The sequence below is a fragment of the Salvelinus fontinalis genome, chromosome 15 (genome assembly GCF_029448725.1).
Source record: "Salvelinus fontinalis isolate EN_2023a chromosome 15, ASM2944872v1, whole genome shotgun sequence".
Classification (NCBI taxonomy): domain Eukaryota; kingdom Metazoa; phylum Chordata; class Actinopteri; order Salmoniformes; family Salmonidae; genus Salvelinus; species Salvelinus fontinalis.
Window position 1 is genome coordinate 22153133 of NC_074679.1, and position 16219 is coordinate 22169351.

Here is a 16219-nt window from a genome sequence, read left to right on the forward strand (position 1 = left end):
TCTACATTTTAATTATGTAATTTAATCAGTGTTATTAGAACTGAGATGATATGCAAGTACGTCTATGTAAATGATCACAATGTTAATATAGAGTTAGCTTTAAAACGAGCACATCTTCCCTGAATTTCAAATATTCCTCCATCTAAGACACACCCACATACATTACGGACCAGAGATAGTGACATAACAGCCTTATAGACTACAGCAACAGTTGTTTTGGTCAGACACTGTGACGTTAGGAGAAATAGAGGGCCAGTTTGACACTGTAATTTGCAGTCTGGTCTGAGCCTATTTCCTTGTGTGTCGTTAGCTGCTGCTGTTCATCAGCATGGAAGTCTATTAGGTGAGGGAGAAAATGTAATGATGGACACTGAACGATGGGAATCAGCTGCTCAATAAAGGCCCCTAATTGCTTAGCAACAGTGTTTCAGGCATCTCATTTGAGATGAAGAGTTTACTGGACTGGAGACTCCGCTTTGGAGAAATAGAGCTTGTGCCAATAGATAAGACACGCTAGAAATGGGCTCTAAATCTGCTTCCTCTGTGCCCTCTCTCTCTCTCTCTCTCTCTCTCTCTCTCTCTCTCTCTCTCTCTCTCTCTCTCTCTCTCGCCCCCCTCCATCTCTCTCTTTCCCTCATTCTCGCTCTTTCTCCAGCCCCAATGAACCACCCCCTCCACCATCCCTCCTTCCTTCCCTTCCCTCCCCGACCCCGACCCCTTCCCCACCAGGACGATTATGTTACCTTTCAACAGCCTGATGTATTCAGTTCACTAGATTATTTTCTGTCATCTCAGTTAATTGAATTCTGTCCATCACATTTAGATGTTGTTGCATTTGCATAAAGGTTAGAGTGGTGAATAGTGTCAAACTACAATTTAGACAATGTCACTCAAATAAAAATACCCAGCTCTCTCTGGAGGTGGGTATTTACGGATTCTGTCTGAATTTAAATATATCTGTATTCTTGGGATGTGGGGCTCTCATATACATGTAAATATGAATATGAAAATGACTGGATGGCTCTATGATATGGGGTCCATGACTATGTGTGTGTGTGTTTATGTTTGCGTGCATGAGTGTACATGCGTGTGTGTGTGCATATGTACAGTGGGCATGTGTGTGTGTGTGTGTGTGTGTGTGTGTGTGTGTGTGTGTGTGTGTGTGTGTGTGTGTGTGTGTGTGTGTGTGTGTGTGTGTGTGTGTGTGTGTGTGTGTGTGTGTGTGTGTGTGTGTGTGCATGGATTGTGTGTTAGTGTATGTTTGTGGTCGTGGCGTCTGTTTCGGTTGCCCTCATGGCCGGTGTGGGACATAGACAGTGTGGGCTTCACTACTACCTATTGAAGCTGATGCCTCTCAATAGATGCTTCCTCCTACTCCCCTACTTATCGTCAAGTACCTCCAAACTACGAGTGCCATATGAAAACAGTGCACAGGGCCAAGGTGGGAGGGGAAGTCAGAGGACCTACCACAATCCCATGTGTTATAACACACACACACACACACACACACACACACACACACACACACACACACACACACACACACACACACACACACACACACACACACACACACACACACACACACACACACACACACACACACACACACACACACCTCCATTGAGTTTTGAACCAGTCTCTCCTCGGCGGGCAATCTGTTAAATCGCTGCGACTGACAGAGGGAGACGAGGCATAATAACATGTCACACAATGGAACGTAGGAGAGAGAGGGGGGCAACTGTTCCTCCCTGTCAGCCAAGGAGACCTGGGCCAATTCAGATTTAATAAGTGTACCGGAATATCCAATTATGTTTGCTTTTGAAAATTGATTCATACGTCTTTAGTGGCAATTTTCATATTAGCCTCTTTCAAATAAACATCTATTAGGTATATGTATCCCATCCTGTGGTGCTGCAGCACAGCTAAAATACATGCGTGTCAGTTAGTCAATAACGAGGAGCCCGAGACGACGTACAGATTAGAGTGCTTATCTCTTTTCATCAACTCTGAATGCGGACTGAATTGAAGGTCAATATCTGACGATGCTAGAGAGCTGAGCAGGTGTCTGGGGAGTATGGATCTGCGGTGCTCACAGAGCCACTGGCCCTCTTTGGGGGCTCGCCGAGGCCAATTTCAAAACCGTCAAAACTGCATTACGGCAAACCTTCCCGGACAAAACGTCATACCTTACACTGTGTTCCAGTCTCCTCCTCAACCCTCCTCTTCATCCCTCCCTCTCTTCCTCCTCCTCCACCTCCTTATTCTCTCCATTCTGAGACTCCAGACATGTCATCCTTCCTGACAGTAGCCTCATGGTGTGAGTTATCTGTGAAGGCTTAGAACATGCTGTTGTCTATTGAGAGGCGTGCAAAGGTATTCTGTTGGTATTATTTACAATAAAATACCGGGCTGTTATCTACTGAAAGCCTGCAATCACTTCATGTGACCGCTCTGAGGCTCTGAGACAAGATAGAAGAACAATTCCTAATCTGGTTGTAAATTAAAGAGCACAAATATGGGGAGATGAAGTAGAGAAACGAAGGCATCCCTCTTTCAATGGGCCATCTGTTTACAGACATTCTCAATGTGGTTCATTATTGATTCTACAAAACCCACACATCGACAACTAAATGTCCCACCTCAGATAAAGAGCTGCAACACAATTTCAAACTTATTCAGGCTGAATGTGTGTGTGCGTGTGTGTTTTCTTTATCCCATTTATTTTTGAACAGAACCAAATGTAAAGGTTGTGTCTGTGGAATGGGAGTGGAGCGTGGGCAGCAGCTAGAAGACAAACAGGCTGTGGGCAGACTAGGCAGACTGACACACTGTTTGTGTTTGAGCTTAGAGCCCTGTTCAAACTCCAAAACCACACCAAACAGTGGATAAAACAACATTCCCTCTCGAGTGGTGCCACACGCAAGCAAGAGGAGTGTGTCCTGGGTGTGTGTGTGTGTGTGTAGGACTGGGCTGAGGCTGGGTTTTGGGTAGCCATGGGCTAAAGGCAGCGAGGTGCTCATATGGAGAGCCTTGTCCAGTCTGTCAGAGGGCCCTCTTGGCTACTCTCCTCTCACACAATGGCTATGTGAAGGGGCTCACTCAAAACAGGACTCTGGCTGCGGCTAGGCTGGAGCAACACTCTGCTGCGGCCCCTCCAGGAGTAAGCCTATCTCAAAACAGAGCAGACTACTCTCCTCAGGCCGGCTGGCCCTACCTACCCCCAGGGAAGGCCATAGCTGACCTTATCTGATCACACGGTCTGATGTCCATCAATATGTATTGATATAGCTACAGAAACAGGCTCTCGAAGGAAGTTTTTTTAAATCACAAAATCTATAAACCGTTTATTTATGCCGACTAACAAAATTGTTAAAATTAAACTAAATATTTAGTAGTTTTTACTAACTAAAATGAATTGATCTTGACTGCTATTGCAATCAAATGACTGAAACAGTCACACAGCTCGTTTCATGAAGAAGAAAACGTGAATTTAGTTCAGAAATATAAATTAGGCTGGATGAAAGATTTGAAATATATTTTCACTGAGCTGAATAGAAATAAATTGCTTGCTGAGTATCTCTTTGAATGGAGCACTTTATTTGTGTACGCATCTGTGATGTCATTGTGACCATTTTTATTCATGCCTGCAAAGTTGTGAGCTCAACCCTTTGCTTTTATTTACATGGTAGTCTTTCTCCTGCGCTACAGGAGTGCCTAGCGAGCTGTAGATAGGTCCTTTTAGACCCTTACAATGGCCTGCTTCAGCAGCTTCTTGTTGCCGTAACTACCTCTTTCTTCTTCACATTCCAAATGTCTTTGGTTAAAACCTGGTGGCCTTGATGGACAAGGTTCTATGGAATCAATCGACTGCTTCTTGCAGAAGATTTTACATGCTTTAATGTTGGCCTTGACAAGTTGTTCTTTTGAGATATAAACCCCGTGCGACAAGCATCTGAGATCCAAGTTTCTATTCTATTTTCTCTCTTTGTGTAAAGTGGATTTCAGAGAGGCCTCACTGTGGGTGAAAATATAGCACAGACACAGGGGCTATGCTAAAGGCTGTTGTCATCTGTGGTAAGCTTGTTGGGGGCAGTATGTACATATTTGAAGTATTTGTAATTCTTGAAATAATTGAAATATACCAATATTCATCTTTTTAAATTACTTATGCTAGTGAAGACACGTAATTACTGAAAATAAAAATGCATAGTATTTTCTGAAGGTCTTATTTAAGCAAGGCAAACATTTAATTCTAATGTTTCTGGTTTTAAAGAATAATCAAAGGACTGAGATCTGCCCAAAATAAATGAGATGCAAAAATGATGCCAAAATATTTGTTTATGAATCCTGAGTTGTTTATTAAGTTAACTAATGTATAAACATATGACAAATACACATGGAAATGATTTTGTCCCATTTGTGGCAGTGACCATTGTAAGAGAAACGACAATTCCACAATACTGCATACTGGATGTGCAAAGCAGTGAAAGTGTCTCCACAACCTCTACCTCCTTTAGTAAAATAGCAACAGCTGCTTTGAGTTTTTATAGCCGACAACATATGTCCCTTCTTTGGTGACAAAGCTGTCCACAGCTCCCACGCTGTTCTCTTTCCCTAGTCCAAACATACATCTTTAGATACCTGTCAGCCTTTATTATGCTGTCTTCTGTCGCCAGAGATAAGGCAAGTTAAAGTTTAATGAAATGCAGCCTGGCTACAGAGGCCCGCCTTTCATAATTTGTCACAGGCTGTGAGGTAGAAGCCCACTGCTATGTAAACATGGAGTCCTGTGTTAACAGTCATTAGTTCTATATGACGGCACATGGACGGTGCAGCAGAAATGTCATGCTGCAGCCATTTTTCTGTTGCTCCCACAGGACCCACAGACACCGTACTGTAGACTTGATTGAAAAGCACATAATGTACAGAGTACTATAACAGTTTTGCAGCAAATCACAATTATTGTACAGCTCGATAAAATACATCTAAATTCATTGGCTAATTGAGTAATTCTGCATGTACTGTATGAACTACACATTGACAATTTCAGCCCAAAGCAGGAGGTTTAAAAAAATACTGTCACGATCGTCTTCTTGATAAAGAGGACCAAGGCGCAGCGCGTGAAAAATACATCTTCTTTAATGAAGGAAAAAACAAAACTTACAAAATTAACAAAACAAACGATTGTGAAGCTAAACAGAACTAAGTGCACACATGCAACATAGAACATAGACATAGACAATTACCCACAAAACCCAAATGCCTATGGCTGCCTTAAATATGGCTCCCAATCAGAGACAATAAACCACAGCTGTCTCTAATTGAGAACCAATCTAGGCAGCCATAGACATACAAACACCTAGACAAGACACTGTCCCATTAAACATAAAAACCCCTAGACAAACCAAAACACATACATCCCCATGTCACACCCTGACCTAACTAAAATAATAATGAAAACAATGATAACTAAAGCCAGGGTGTGACAAATACTTCCAAGTTCCAGACCAAGTCTTTAAGGTGTGATACTGTGAGAGCAGCGGCCTACAGTCAGTGACCCACCTGGTACTTTGGGGAGGGTAGAGGTTAGGTGCAGGGTACAGCAGCCCATACAGCTGTGGCCCGAGGGGAGATGATGACATTCACTGTCTCAGGCACACGGGTCACAACCCTACTTATACACACAGTACTATAACCAGTCTGTCATTGGGTTAGGCTACGGCTGGCCATGGTGCCTGCAGCTACAGTGGTCAAGGAGCTCCAGTGAACATCCACTGAACCTTTCATACTGTTTGACTGACGGGTCCTACCACCAACTCCCCCTCAGCTCAGTGTAGCGGGTAAGAGGAGATCTGTATCTCTGACCATCCTTACTGGAGCAGTGTCTATCAAGTAACAACAGTAGCCTTTTAAGAGCTCTTGGCTTCGTGTGTGAGTAAGTTGCCTACTCTATTGTCTTGGTACAACCCTCTCCATGGTTTTGGTAGGGAATCATACAGCATAATGACCATCAATAGAAACTGGCCATACTATCAGAAATTCAAATTGACATAGATTATGATGTATCAGATGTGTTCTATAGACCATTTGACAAAAACATAACTGCATATGGTAGCATGACAAGATATCAGGGGATGGTCCATCTCTCTTCAGTGGTTTGTTCTCCTTGAGTGATAATTCCTGACAAGCCGGTGTTTGGAGGATATATTGGCATGGGTGTTGTTAGGCCCGAGTGTCACGACTTCCGCCGAAGTCGGCTCCTCTCCTTGTTCGGGCGGCGTTCGGCGGTCGACTTCATCGGCTTTCTAGCCATCGCCGCTCCATTTTTCATGTATCCATTTGTTTTGTCTTGTTCACTTCACATCTGGTTTTCATTCCCCAATCAATCCATATGTATTTATTCCTCTGTTCCCCATCATGTCTTTGTGTAAGATTGTTTGTGTTACGTGTATTTTGGAATTGTGGATATTGTCACGCGTATTACTTTTTGTCTATTTTGTCATTTTGGACCGGAATAAAAAGTGACTTCGCCTCCAATACACATTCCTAACACTGATCCATATTTTTTATATGTTATTAATGTTATTTTGGTTAATTTAGTCAGACTATTTCATCCTTCCACAATATATTCCTGACACAAATCTAGGGTTACTACCCAAGCCGGCTGGTTGTTCGTTCTATCGGTTTGGTTGCCAGAGACGCAACCCAGTCGTTCAGTCTTTTTGTTCTGAATCTATGGTCGTTCTTTATAAATGTTCCATTGCCATACTGGCTGGCAACGTTCTTATCCCTTGCTTGCTAGTTAGCCAGCCAACTACAGCTAACTTACTGTCACGTCAAACAGTGCAGCCAGAAAAACAACAGTAGCTGCTTTTGCATTTGTTTAAGCTGTTTTCCAGAGATATTTATTTGGATATATCCATAACAATGAGCTAATGAGGCGCGATTTCACCTGGCATAGAAAATGTGCTCACCATTCAGGACATATTTGTTCAGGGGAGTTAGCCAACAACACAGCTACAGCAACACAATCACTTCAAACTGAAGCTGGAAAGACTGCAAACTAGCTGCACTTCATTAAATGTTACGTTTTTTCAATTGACATTCCTTTGTATATATCCATAAAAATTATGCCAACTGATTCATGATTTCGCCTGGCTGAGAAACACTGCCTGCCTGTCTCTCCCCGACTCTCGACACGTTATTTACTATGGGACAGCTGGAGATCGAATTTAAATATTGAAACAATGTTGGAGAGACAGACAACAAGGTTTATACAAATAGGAAGAAGCTCATTCTAGCACTTCAATTTTGAGTTTCATTTTAGCAGTCTGCAGTCTAGCTGAGAACACCAGTCTGCAGTCTAGCTGAGAACACCAGTCTGCCCATCCAACAAGATAAACACACATTGCAGCCGTTGATGTCTTAATACTGAGAGGATCTAATTTTGCGGATCCTCTGACACTGATCCTTTAGGTAAACTCAAGCCATCCCGTTTCGTGTCCCTATGACCACTTTTCCAACCAACACAGCACTGGCAGCTTTTTGAACACCGGCTTCACTGCTGAAAACACTCTCAGAGATGCTCAGTGCTTCTTTGTCTTTTCACTGTGGTAGAACACATTCATATATACTGTACATAATAGTAATTTCAGTTATACAAAAACACAAAACAGAAGGCACAGACAGACAAGCATGCCCTACAGTACACGCACTCACTCACTCACTCACTCACTCACTCACTCACTCACTCACTCACTCACTCACTCACTCACTCACTCACTGCTCAAAAACAGACACACTGACAAAGCCACACACACACCCTGCCTGTGTGGTGTGTGTGGTGTTTGTGTGTGGCTGCGTCTGTGTGGACTGGCCCTGGCTGTAATCAGTAGCTCTGTGACAGGAGGGGAGGGAGGCTGGCGGGAGGGACAGAGGGACAGGAGTGATAACAGATTGAGCAACTCTGATAAACTCTCCTGTAATGGCTCTGCCTGTCCCTCTCCCTTTTTTTCCACCAGCACCTATTTCGTGGAGTCTTACACTGGTGGGGGATTAGCAACCTGGATAAGGAGAGGTAAACACTAGCAACTTCTCTGAGAAAGCAACAAAGAGAGGGAGGCAGAGGGAGATAGAAAGGGGGAGAGGAGAGGGAGAGTAGGAGAGATGAGGAGAAAGGAGAAGAGGGTGGAAGGGAGACTGAGAAAAAATTGAAGGAGTGGCACTTACAATACCCATCCATCCCTTTTCCTTCTCTTAAAATAGTCACGTTCATTTTGATGTCTGGCCCCTCGCAAGTGCAATAACTGCTAGGTTCCTATTCTGTCTGTACTACATGGTAGTGATGGGTTCAAGTGCTGGGTTGCAGGTGGTGTCAAACACGGTCTAATTCTGTGTGTTTAGCGGTGAGCCGGGCGAGGCGTGACACACGACACACGGGACAGTGTAAACATGGATTAGGTTGATGTCTCAATCACAGCATGGCAGGCTGACAGACAGCTCTCTCTGACTGTCAACTTCATGGGGAACAGGAGTAGGGTTCATAGGATTTTCTGCACTATTTGAGCTTGATGCAATGCCCCTGCATGGAAATATTTGATTATGTGTTGTAATTTACTGATTCACAGATAATTAATTAATGTATTAGTTATCTATCTTCAAATACTGCAAACATTCTCCAGTTGTAGTTACACTGTGGAATAGGCTATGTGGGTTAATGTTAACAACAATGGGAAGCCAATTAAGCTACAGTAAGATATCTAAACATTGTATGAAATAACATGGGTTGTGAAGAAGCAATTATTTTGATGGACATCTTTGTTGCTTGACTACATGTGAGACCAAGACAATGTCAGCGCGATGAGGGCAGGAGAGCAGCATCTCTCAGCCTATGCTACAATGTCAAGTGCTGCAAACAATATGCACTCACTAGGAGCACACTGTGACACATGAGACAACATCCTCCAATGATTGTGGCAGTGCCATTTTACAATAACCAATGTTACAGAACTACCTCAGTTCCTTCATCTCGATATCTCTAAGCAACTTGTTTTCGAGAGCAAACAAGCAAGTGGTAAATAATTCTCTCCTCTGGTCCTTTCAGACTATTCATCTATCAAGCATACAGAAATGTACGGCCACGCTCAAGGCTGAACTAATCCAACAAATGCAGCAAAAAGCCCAACCTGAGAGAAATCTGTCTCAAGATCAATCTCAAAGTACTGGAGGGAAACTGGAAACACACCAACATAATCACTGCAAAGCAGCCATGAGCTGTGAAATCCTACCCCTTCAGTCAAACCGCTGAGCCTGGTGGGAAGGATAGGGCTACAGAACTGTGAAATCCTATCCCTTCAGTCAAACCGCTGAGCCTGGTGGGAAGGATAGGGCTACAGAACTGTGAAATCCTACCCCATCAGTCAAACCGCTGAGCCTGGTGGGAAGGATAGGGCTACAGAACTGTGAAATCCTACCCCTTCAGTCAAACCGCTGAGCCTGGTGGGAAGGATAGGGCTACAGAACTGTGAAATCCTACTCCATCAGTCAAACCGCTGAGCCTGGTGGGAAGGATAGGGCTACAGAACTGTGAAATCCTACCCCTTCAGTCAAACCGCTGAGCCTGGTGGGAAGGATAGGGCTACAGAACTGTGAAATCCTACCCCATCAGTCAAACCGCTGAGCCTGGTGGGAAGGATAGGGCTACAGAACTGTGAAATCCTACCCCTTCAGTCAAACCGCTGAGCCTGGTGGGAAGGATAGGGCTACAGAACTGTGAAATCCTACCCCATCAGTCAAACCGCTGAGCCTGGTGGGAAGGATAGGGCTACAGAACTGTGAAATCCTACCCCATCAGTCAAACCGCTGAGCCTGGTGGGAAGGATAGGGCTACAGAACTGTGACTGGCTGTGCTGATAGAAGATGCACTAGAATTTCTCAATAAGTTAGACGGACAGAAACATGAGATATCCTACAAATACAGTAAAACATGTCTTTATAAACTAAGCAATAATACAAGCGATGTATAGTATTATCAATAAAGTATTTTCACTATCATACCCGTACACACTAAACAAAGAGAGCAATTAGCTATGAAAGATCCCACTAAACTAGTAGGCAAGCTGAACATGTTATACTGGCCAAATTCCCAATCTGTCTCTATTAATTAAGCCATTTAAATCATGCACCAGGCTAATTGCATAATTAAATCACTGCCTCCTGGGTGCTGCTGATGTGTTCTGGGTAATCTGATGCATCAACACTGTGCTTGGCTGATAATGTTAATGGTATGGCTAAGGCCAGTGGAACTTACCATTGACAACTTTCATCGTGAACACATTATGGTCAACATACAGTATATATAATGATTAGCTGTATTGCTGTAGTTGTAGTCGAGATATCCTACTCGAAATGCCTTAATGTATTAATACACTGTAATTACCTCCTGTAAACCACAAATATATTGTGGTTTTTGCGTGTTAATCAATTCACTGTCAGCTATGGCAATCAACCAAAATGGGCAGCTAGCTAGTGCAGAACATCAATGTTCCTTGTACGCAGCATACACTTTGAGAGCTTGGGACTATAAAGGTTCTATCTGCAAAAAGATGATTCTGAGATAATTGGCTTTAACATTCCAAACACTCATTTGTTTGAATGGTGGCAGTGATTTTTATCTTCTATTCTTTTGAGCTAATCAATATGAATTGGGATATTGAGAGTACTATCTAGGTAGAGAACATTGAACACAACAAGGCTGTGTCAATAACAAATGTTTTGCCGGAAATGCAGCGAGAACATTTTAGTCCCAAGCTCTCCACTTGTTATGGGGACAGGAAGGATTGTCTTTTAGTCCCAAGCTCTCCACTTGTTATGGGGACAGGAAGGATTGTCTTTCAGTCCCAAGCTATCCACTTGTTATGGGGACAGGAAGGATTGTCTTTTAGTCCCAAGCTCTCCACTTGTTATGGGGACAGGAAGGATTGTCTTTCAGTCCCAAGCTCTCCACTTGTTATGGGGACAGGAAGGATTGTATTTCAGTCCCAAGCTCTCCACTTGTTATGGGGACAGGAAGGATTGTCTTTTAGTCCCAAGCTCTCCACTTGTTATGGGGACAGGAAGGATTGTCTTTTAGTCCCAAGCTCTCCACTTGTTATGGGGACAGGAAGGATTGTCTTTTAGTCCCAAGCTCTCCACTTGTTATGGGGACAGGAAGGATTGTCTTTCAGTCCCAAGCTCTCCACTTGTTATGGGGACAGGAAGGATTGTCTTTTAGTCCCAAGCTCTCCACTTGTTATGGGGACAGGAAGGATTGTCTTTCAGTCCCAAGCTCTCCACTTGTTATGGGGACAGGAAAGATTGTCTTTCAGTCCCAAGCTCTCCACTTGTTTTGGGGACAGGAAGGATTGTCTTTTAGTCCCAAGCTCTCCACTTGTTATGGGGACAGGAAAGATTGTCTTTTAGTCCCAAGCTCTCCACTTGTTATGGGGACAGGAAGGATTGTCTTCACAAATGCAATATACGTTACACTTACAGACAACTAAATATGTCTGTATTTCCTCCTTCATAAGTAGAATGAAGTATTCACTCTTTGCAATTGTTCAAGTGGACTGTGCCTGCCCTGCAAGTGTGCTACATCCTAATAAATTTGAATGGATTATTTTGGTGTTCAGGATGTGTGGATGTTATTGAAGATACTCTCAAAAGACAAATGCAATTTGAAGTTTAAACCAGAGTAATGAGTTGCTGACAATATGAAGGAAGGATGCTGTATGCTGTAGTGGTTTCCATATTGCACACACTATGGCACTCTATCAAGCTCACAGAAGACATATGTCATTATTTCACTCAATCAATAGCCCTCCAAAAATAAGCACTTGTATTTCTTGAATTAATGTACACAACAAAAGATATGGCTACTCATTTGCAAAAAAGGGACTGATGAATCAATACATAGTGCAGTAATGATACACTAGGTACACCAACTTCTAAACACAACATGGACAATACATAAAACAAATGTATGGTAAACCTAAACACTAGTGAACAATGGTGTATGGCCAAATTCCACAATAACAATTTCTAAAACCCTGATCGAGATGCAGCAACAAGCTGTAACCAACCCCTTCAATTTAGCACATTTGTGGTCATCCGGCTTGAGTATGCCCAGCACAAACACCTTGTGTGTTGGCATTGTGGTCCTGCTTGTAGCAGCACGAGGCAGGGCTGCTCCAGCCAAGTGTTTAAATTCCCGAAGAGCCTCCAGAAGAAATTACTATGTAATGACCACACTCCGCAAGAAGAAAGGCCCATTATGGCTTCCACACACTGTACTTGGCTTTCATTTGCAAGCTAAATGGATGCGAAAGAAGGTCAGAGTTCACTAGCCATTCAAGTATTTGGCTTTAACAGGCTCCAGTACTCTTGCTTTAATTCAAGCAGAAGGACAAGTACGAATAATCACACTAGATAAGATAACCAGCAGTGCTGCTGTGCGTGGGTACCCCCTCCAAACACACACACACACACACACACACGCATGCATGCATGCATGGATACACACTCACACTCCATCTCCCTCTTCCTCAAAATAGCTGGTGAGGCTTAATGACAAAATACAATTTACATCATGCCTTTTAATTTGGAATTTACCAGCTTTGTTAGCTGCAATCAGATGTTGGTGTGTTATTGCACACTGTATTATGTTGATGCAAATTCTCCCCAGCTCTACTCAACTAGTTCTAATTTCACCTTTGTTTATCAGGGTACCGAAAACAGCGAGAGAGAGGAAAACTGCAGCTCTAATGAATTTAAAGTGGAACACAAAATATGCAATGGTTATAAATGCATGAAGACTAGAGACACTCACAGGTTTGGCTGTACGAAGATATGATGGTCTGCTGCGTATTACGGAGACAAAGAGCCAACACCCAAATGACATTGTGTGGCCAATTTGTAAAGAATTGCAGTTAGGGAGAAATGTCTCTTTGTGGGCATATAATAACTAAGGAGTGAATAGTTTATTTAGATACATGAGGGTGCACGGCCAAAACTGCTAATACAAAACCCCAAGGGTGTTAATTTAATGTAATATATGCACAGGCTAATTTATTACACTGTGACTAATTTCCAGTTCTCGTGCTTGGAGTTGCCTCACTAATTATGTTTTTTTTGTATATATATATATATATTTTTTTTGTTTTGTTTTGTTTTATATTTCTTTTTTATATATATATCTTTTTTAATTTTTTTATTTTTTATTCCCCCATTTCATAATTACGCTTCCACATTCAGGAGGAGCATTGACGCAAATAAGATGGGCCTGGCTATTTGGCATTCACAGACCCCCACACCCAGGTGAGCCCAAACCCCAGCCAGGGGCTGCGAACCACCCATCCCTTCCCTCCCGTTTCCCAAAAACACCCACCCTCCCAATCAGTACACCTGGTATCCTTGATCCGCTCTACCCCGGCGTTAGCCTGACCACCGCTTTCTGCTCACAAATATCAGATAGGTCGGCATATAATTAGACTTGGGGCTTTAATTAGGAAAAGTTAACTGTCACATGAAAGCTGTCACATCTGTGATATGTACTGCTGGTTCAGTGCCCGTCCCCCAGGGGGTCTGCATCAAAAGACCCTTCCCTGCTGAGCAGGCCCACTCTAGCATGTTCTCATGCACCATATCAGACCTTCCGAGTGGCTCGGGATGCGAGTGGATGGAAACAGAGAAAGAGTTAACGGCGAAACAAAAGGGTAGAGGGAGGAAAAGGAGAAAAAGGAGGGGGAAAGGGAGGAAGAAGAAAATCATTGAGCTGCTCTGCTCTTTCTTGTGTCTCGTTAAACGAGGAACACGGCCCAGACACAAAGGGATCTGAGGGAAAACAATGTCACTTAACAAGATATCACTGGGTCATCATTAGCAATTTGTTGTGGCATAATTTCCCCTGCCCTTGCATAATAGGTGCCCGGGGATATGGTGAAAGGCGCCGGCGCTTTGTGTGCCTTCACAAAAGAGATCTCTCAACCTATGGCAGAAGCCAAGATAACTCCGTTATGGCTCTGCATCACAGCCATATTAAAAAGGGTCTCCTTTAATTGACTCCCCAGGATCATCTTTAGTTCCAGAGTTGTCTTGATCCAAGCCCACTCCCATGAAAGGCCCTGCCATTTTTTGAAAGAATAAAACCAGTTAAATATGGAGCTGTGATTAAAGCTTTACAAACTTGTCTGTTGTTATTTTAAACAGCCTTGTTACGGTGACTGCTCTGGATTTATGTTGCAGTATCAACTCCTCTGAAGCTAAAAGAAGAGTGAAAGCGGTAGTAGTGGAATATTCTAGATTTTGCTAGCCTCTCTCTCTCTCTCTCTCTCTCTCTCTCTCTCTCTCTCTCTCTCTCTCTCTCTCTCTCTCTCTCTCTCTCTCTCTCTCTCTCTCTCTCTCTCTCTCTCTCTCTCTCTCTCTCTCTCTCTGAGAATGCAACAGCTGCATAATGCTATAGTTGTGTTAAATATGGTGAAACGGCTTGACGAATATCACTGCCATTAATCACAAATGGGGAAAAATCCTTATAATTGCATTGTGTTTTCTGTTTACCCGTCCACACAGATGTTACTGACAGAGCGTTCACACTTTCAGTCTGTTCCATCATTCCCTCTTATGTGGCCCTTTTGTGACACTGTAGACATGAATCTGCCATTTACATTCAATAAACACATACCCCCCCGGAGAGGGAAGTATAGATGAACACAACTGGTGACAACAATGCAGCTATGTGAAAAACTGTCAACAGTATATCTAGAGAACAGAAAGAATGATCATTAACAATTTGACAGTGACCATTGTAGACGATTACAATGAGATACAGTAAGACCGCTAGAATGGCATGACTTACATTCATTTGTCAACTTCCTCTTCTCATTCAGAGCTGTATGAGCTTACAGTATATGCATTCTATAGTACATACATTGGATGTATACATTTGATGCCTTCTAAATGAATCCTTTGTTGGCATATTTGACATTTGGTGTGTTCTTGGCGTGTCTACATGGCCTTGGTTTCAGTATTTGACTAAAGGCTGTTCATCATGAGCAGCCAACCAAATTATCTTGTTCCCATCAATGCTGTGACCTGGATTTGAAAAAGTCTGGGCTTTTTAATGTATTCTCCTCTCAGGCCCAGTGGTAATATGCATGAATTTGTTAGGCTTAACAAAGCCAGGCTGAATCTACCCAGTCCTTCATTGTAAGTGTGTTAAATGTACAGACATACACACCACACCGTGCCTGCATTGACATTGTGCGGCGCTCCAGCGAGGCCAAATGGGACGATTGTGAAATCGATTTCCACATTGTATTTTACACCCCTTCATCATCCCCAGCCCTCATGCCTGGAACGCTTGTGATTTCAAAAGCACTTAACATGTGCCAGCCCCTTTGTTCAAGAAGCAAACTACTTCTGAAGGAGACATCAATGCAAATAAAACCAAACAGCATAGCGAAGAGAAACTCGAGCTGAAGAACAACCAAATTACCTGTAGTTAATACGCCTTCATGACTATTGATTTTTCTCCTGCACACTAAACATCCCAGGCACTAATGATTTCATGGTATTAAAGAGAATAGCCACTGCTGTCACTTTGAATATGAAACTGGAAAACCGATTATAACAGATTTCTTACACACCCCGCTGTGACACCCGAATGATACTTAAAATATAATGATGTTCTCAACCAGTCTCATTAACACGACTGTGCAGCGCTGGAAAGAACAATGCTCTCCTTCAGGAAAACCAAAAAGATTTCAAATTAGAGCATAAACAAGGCAGACAATCAGTTTGATGGAAATATTGAAGACTCAAACAAAGCCGTCAGTGCTGTGTGATATGACGTCCCCACTCACACAGACTCGTATAGGCGACAGCCAATACTTTGTGAGCATTTGGCTGCTCTTACTTATGGAAATTCTGTAGTGTTTTTTCTCACTTTTGAGGTTTCTCAGTTGTTTTGCATGACATATTATCCAAATGATGAAAAACTACATTATAATGAGATTTTTTAAACAGATGTTCACAATCCACTGTCTGTTGTGATAGGCATTGTTTGCTTGTTAAGTTAATATTTCAACTTTGCTGTTCCTGTGAAATGAAATACATAATTAACATTACATATTCTTAGAAGATCGGTCTCATTATGGATCGGTTTCATTTGAAAGCATTCTGT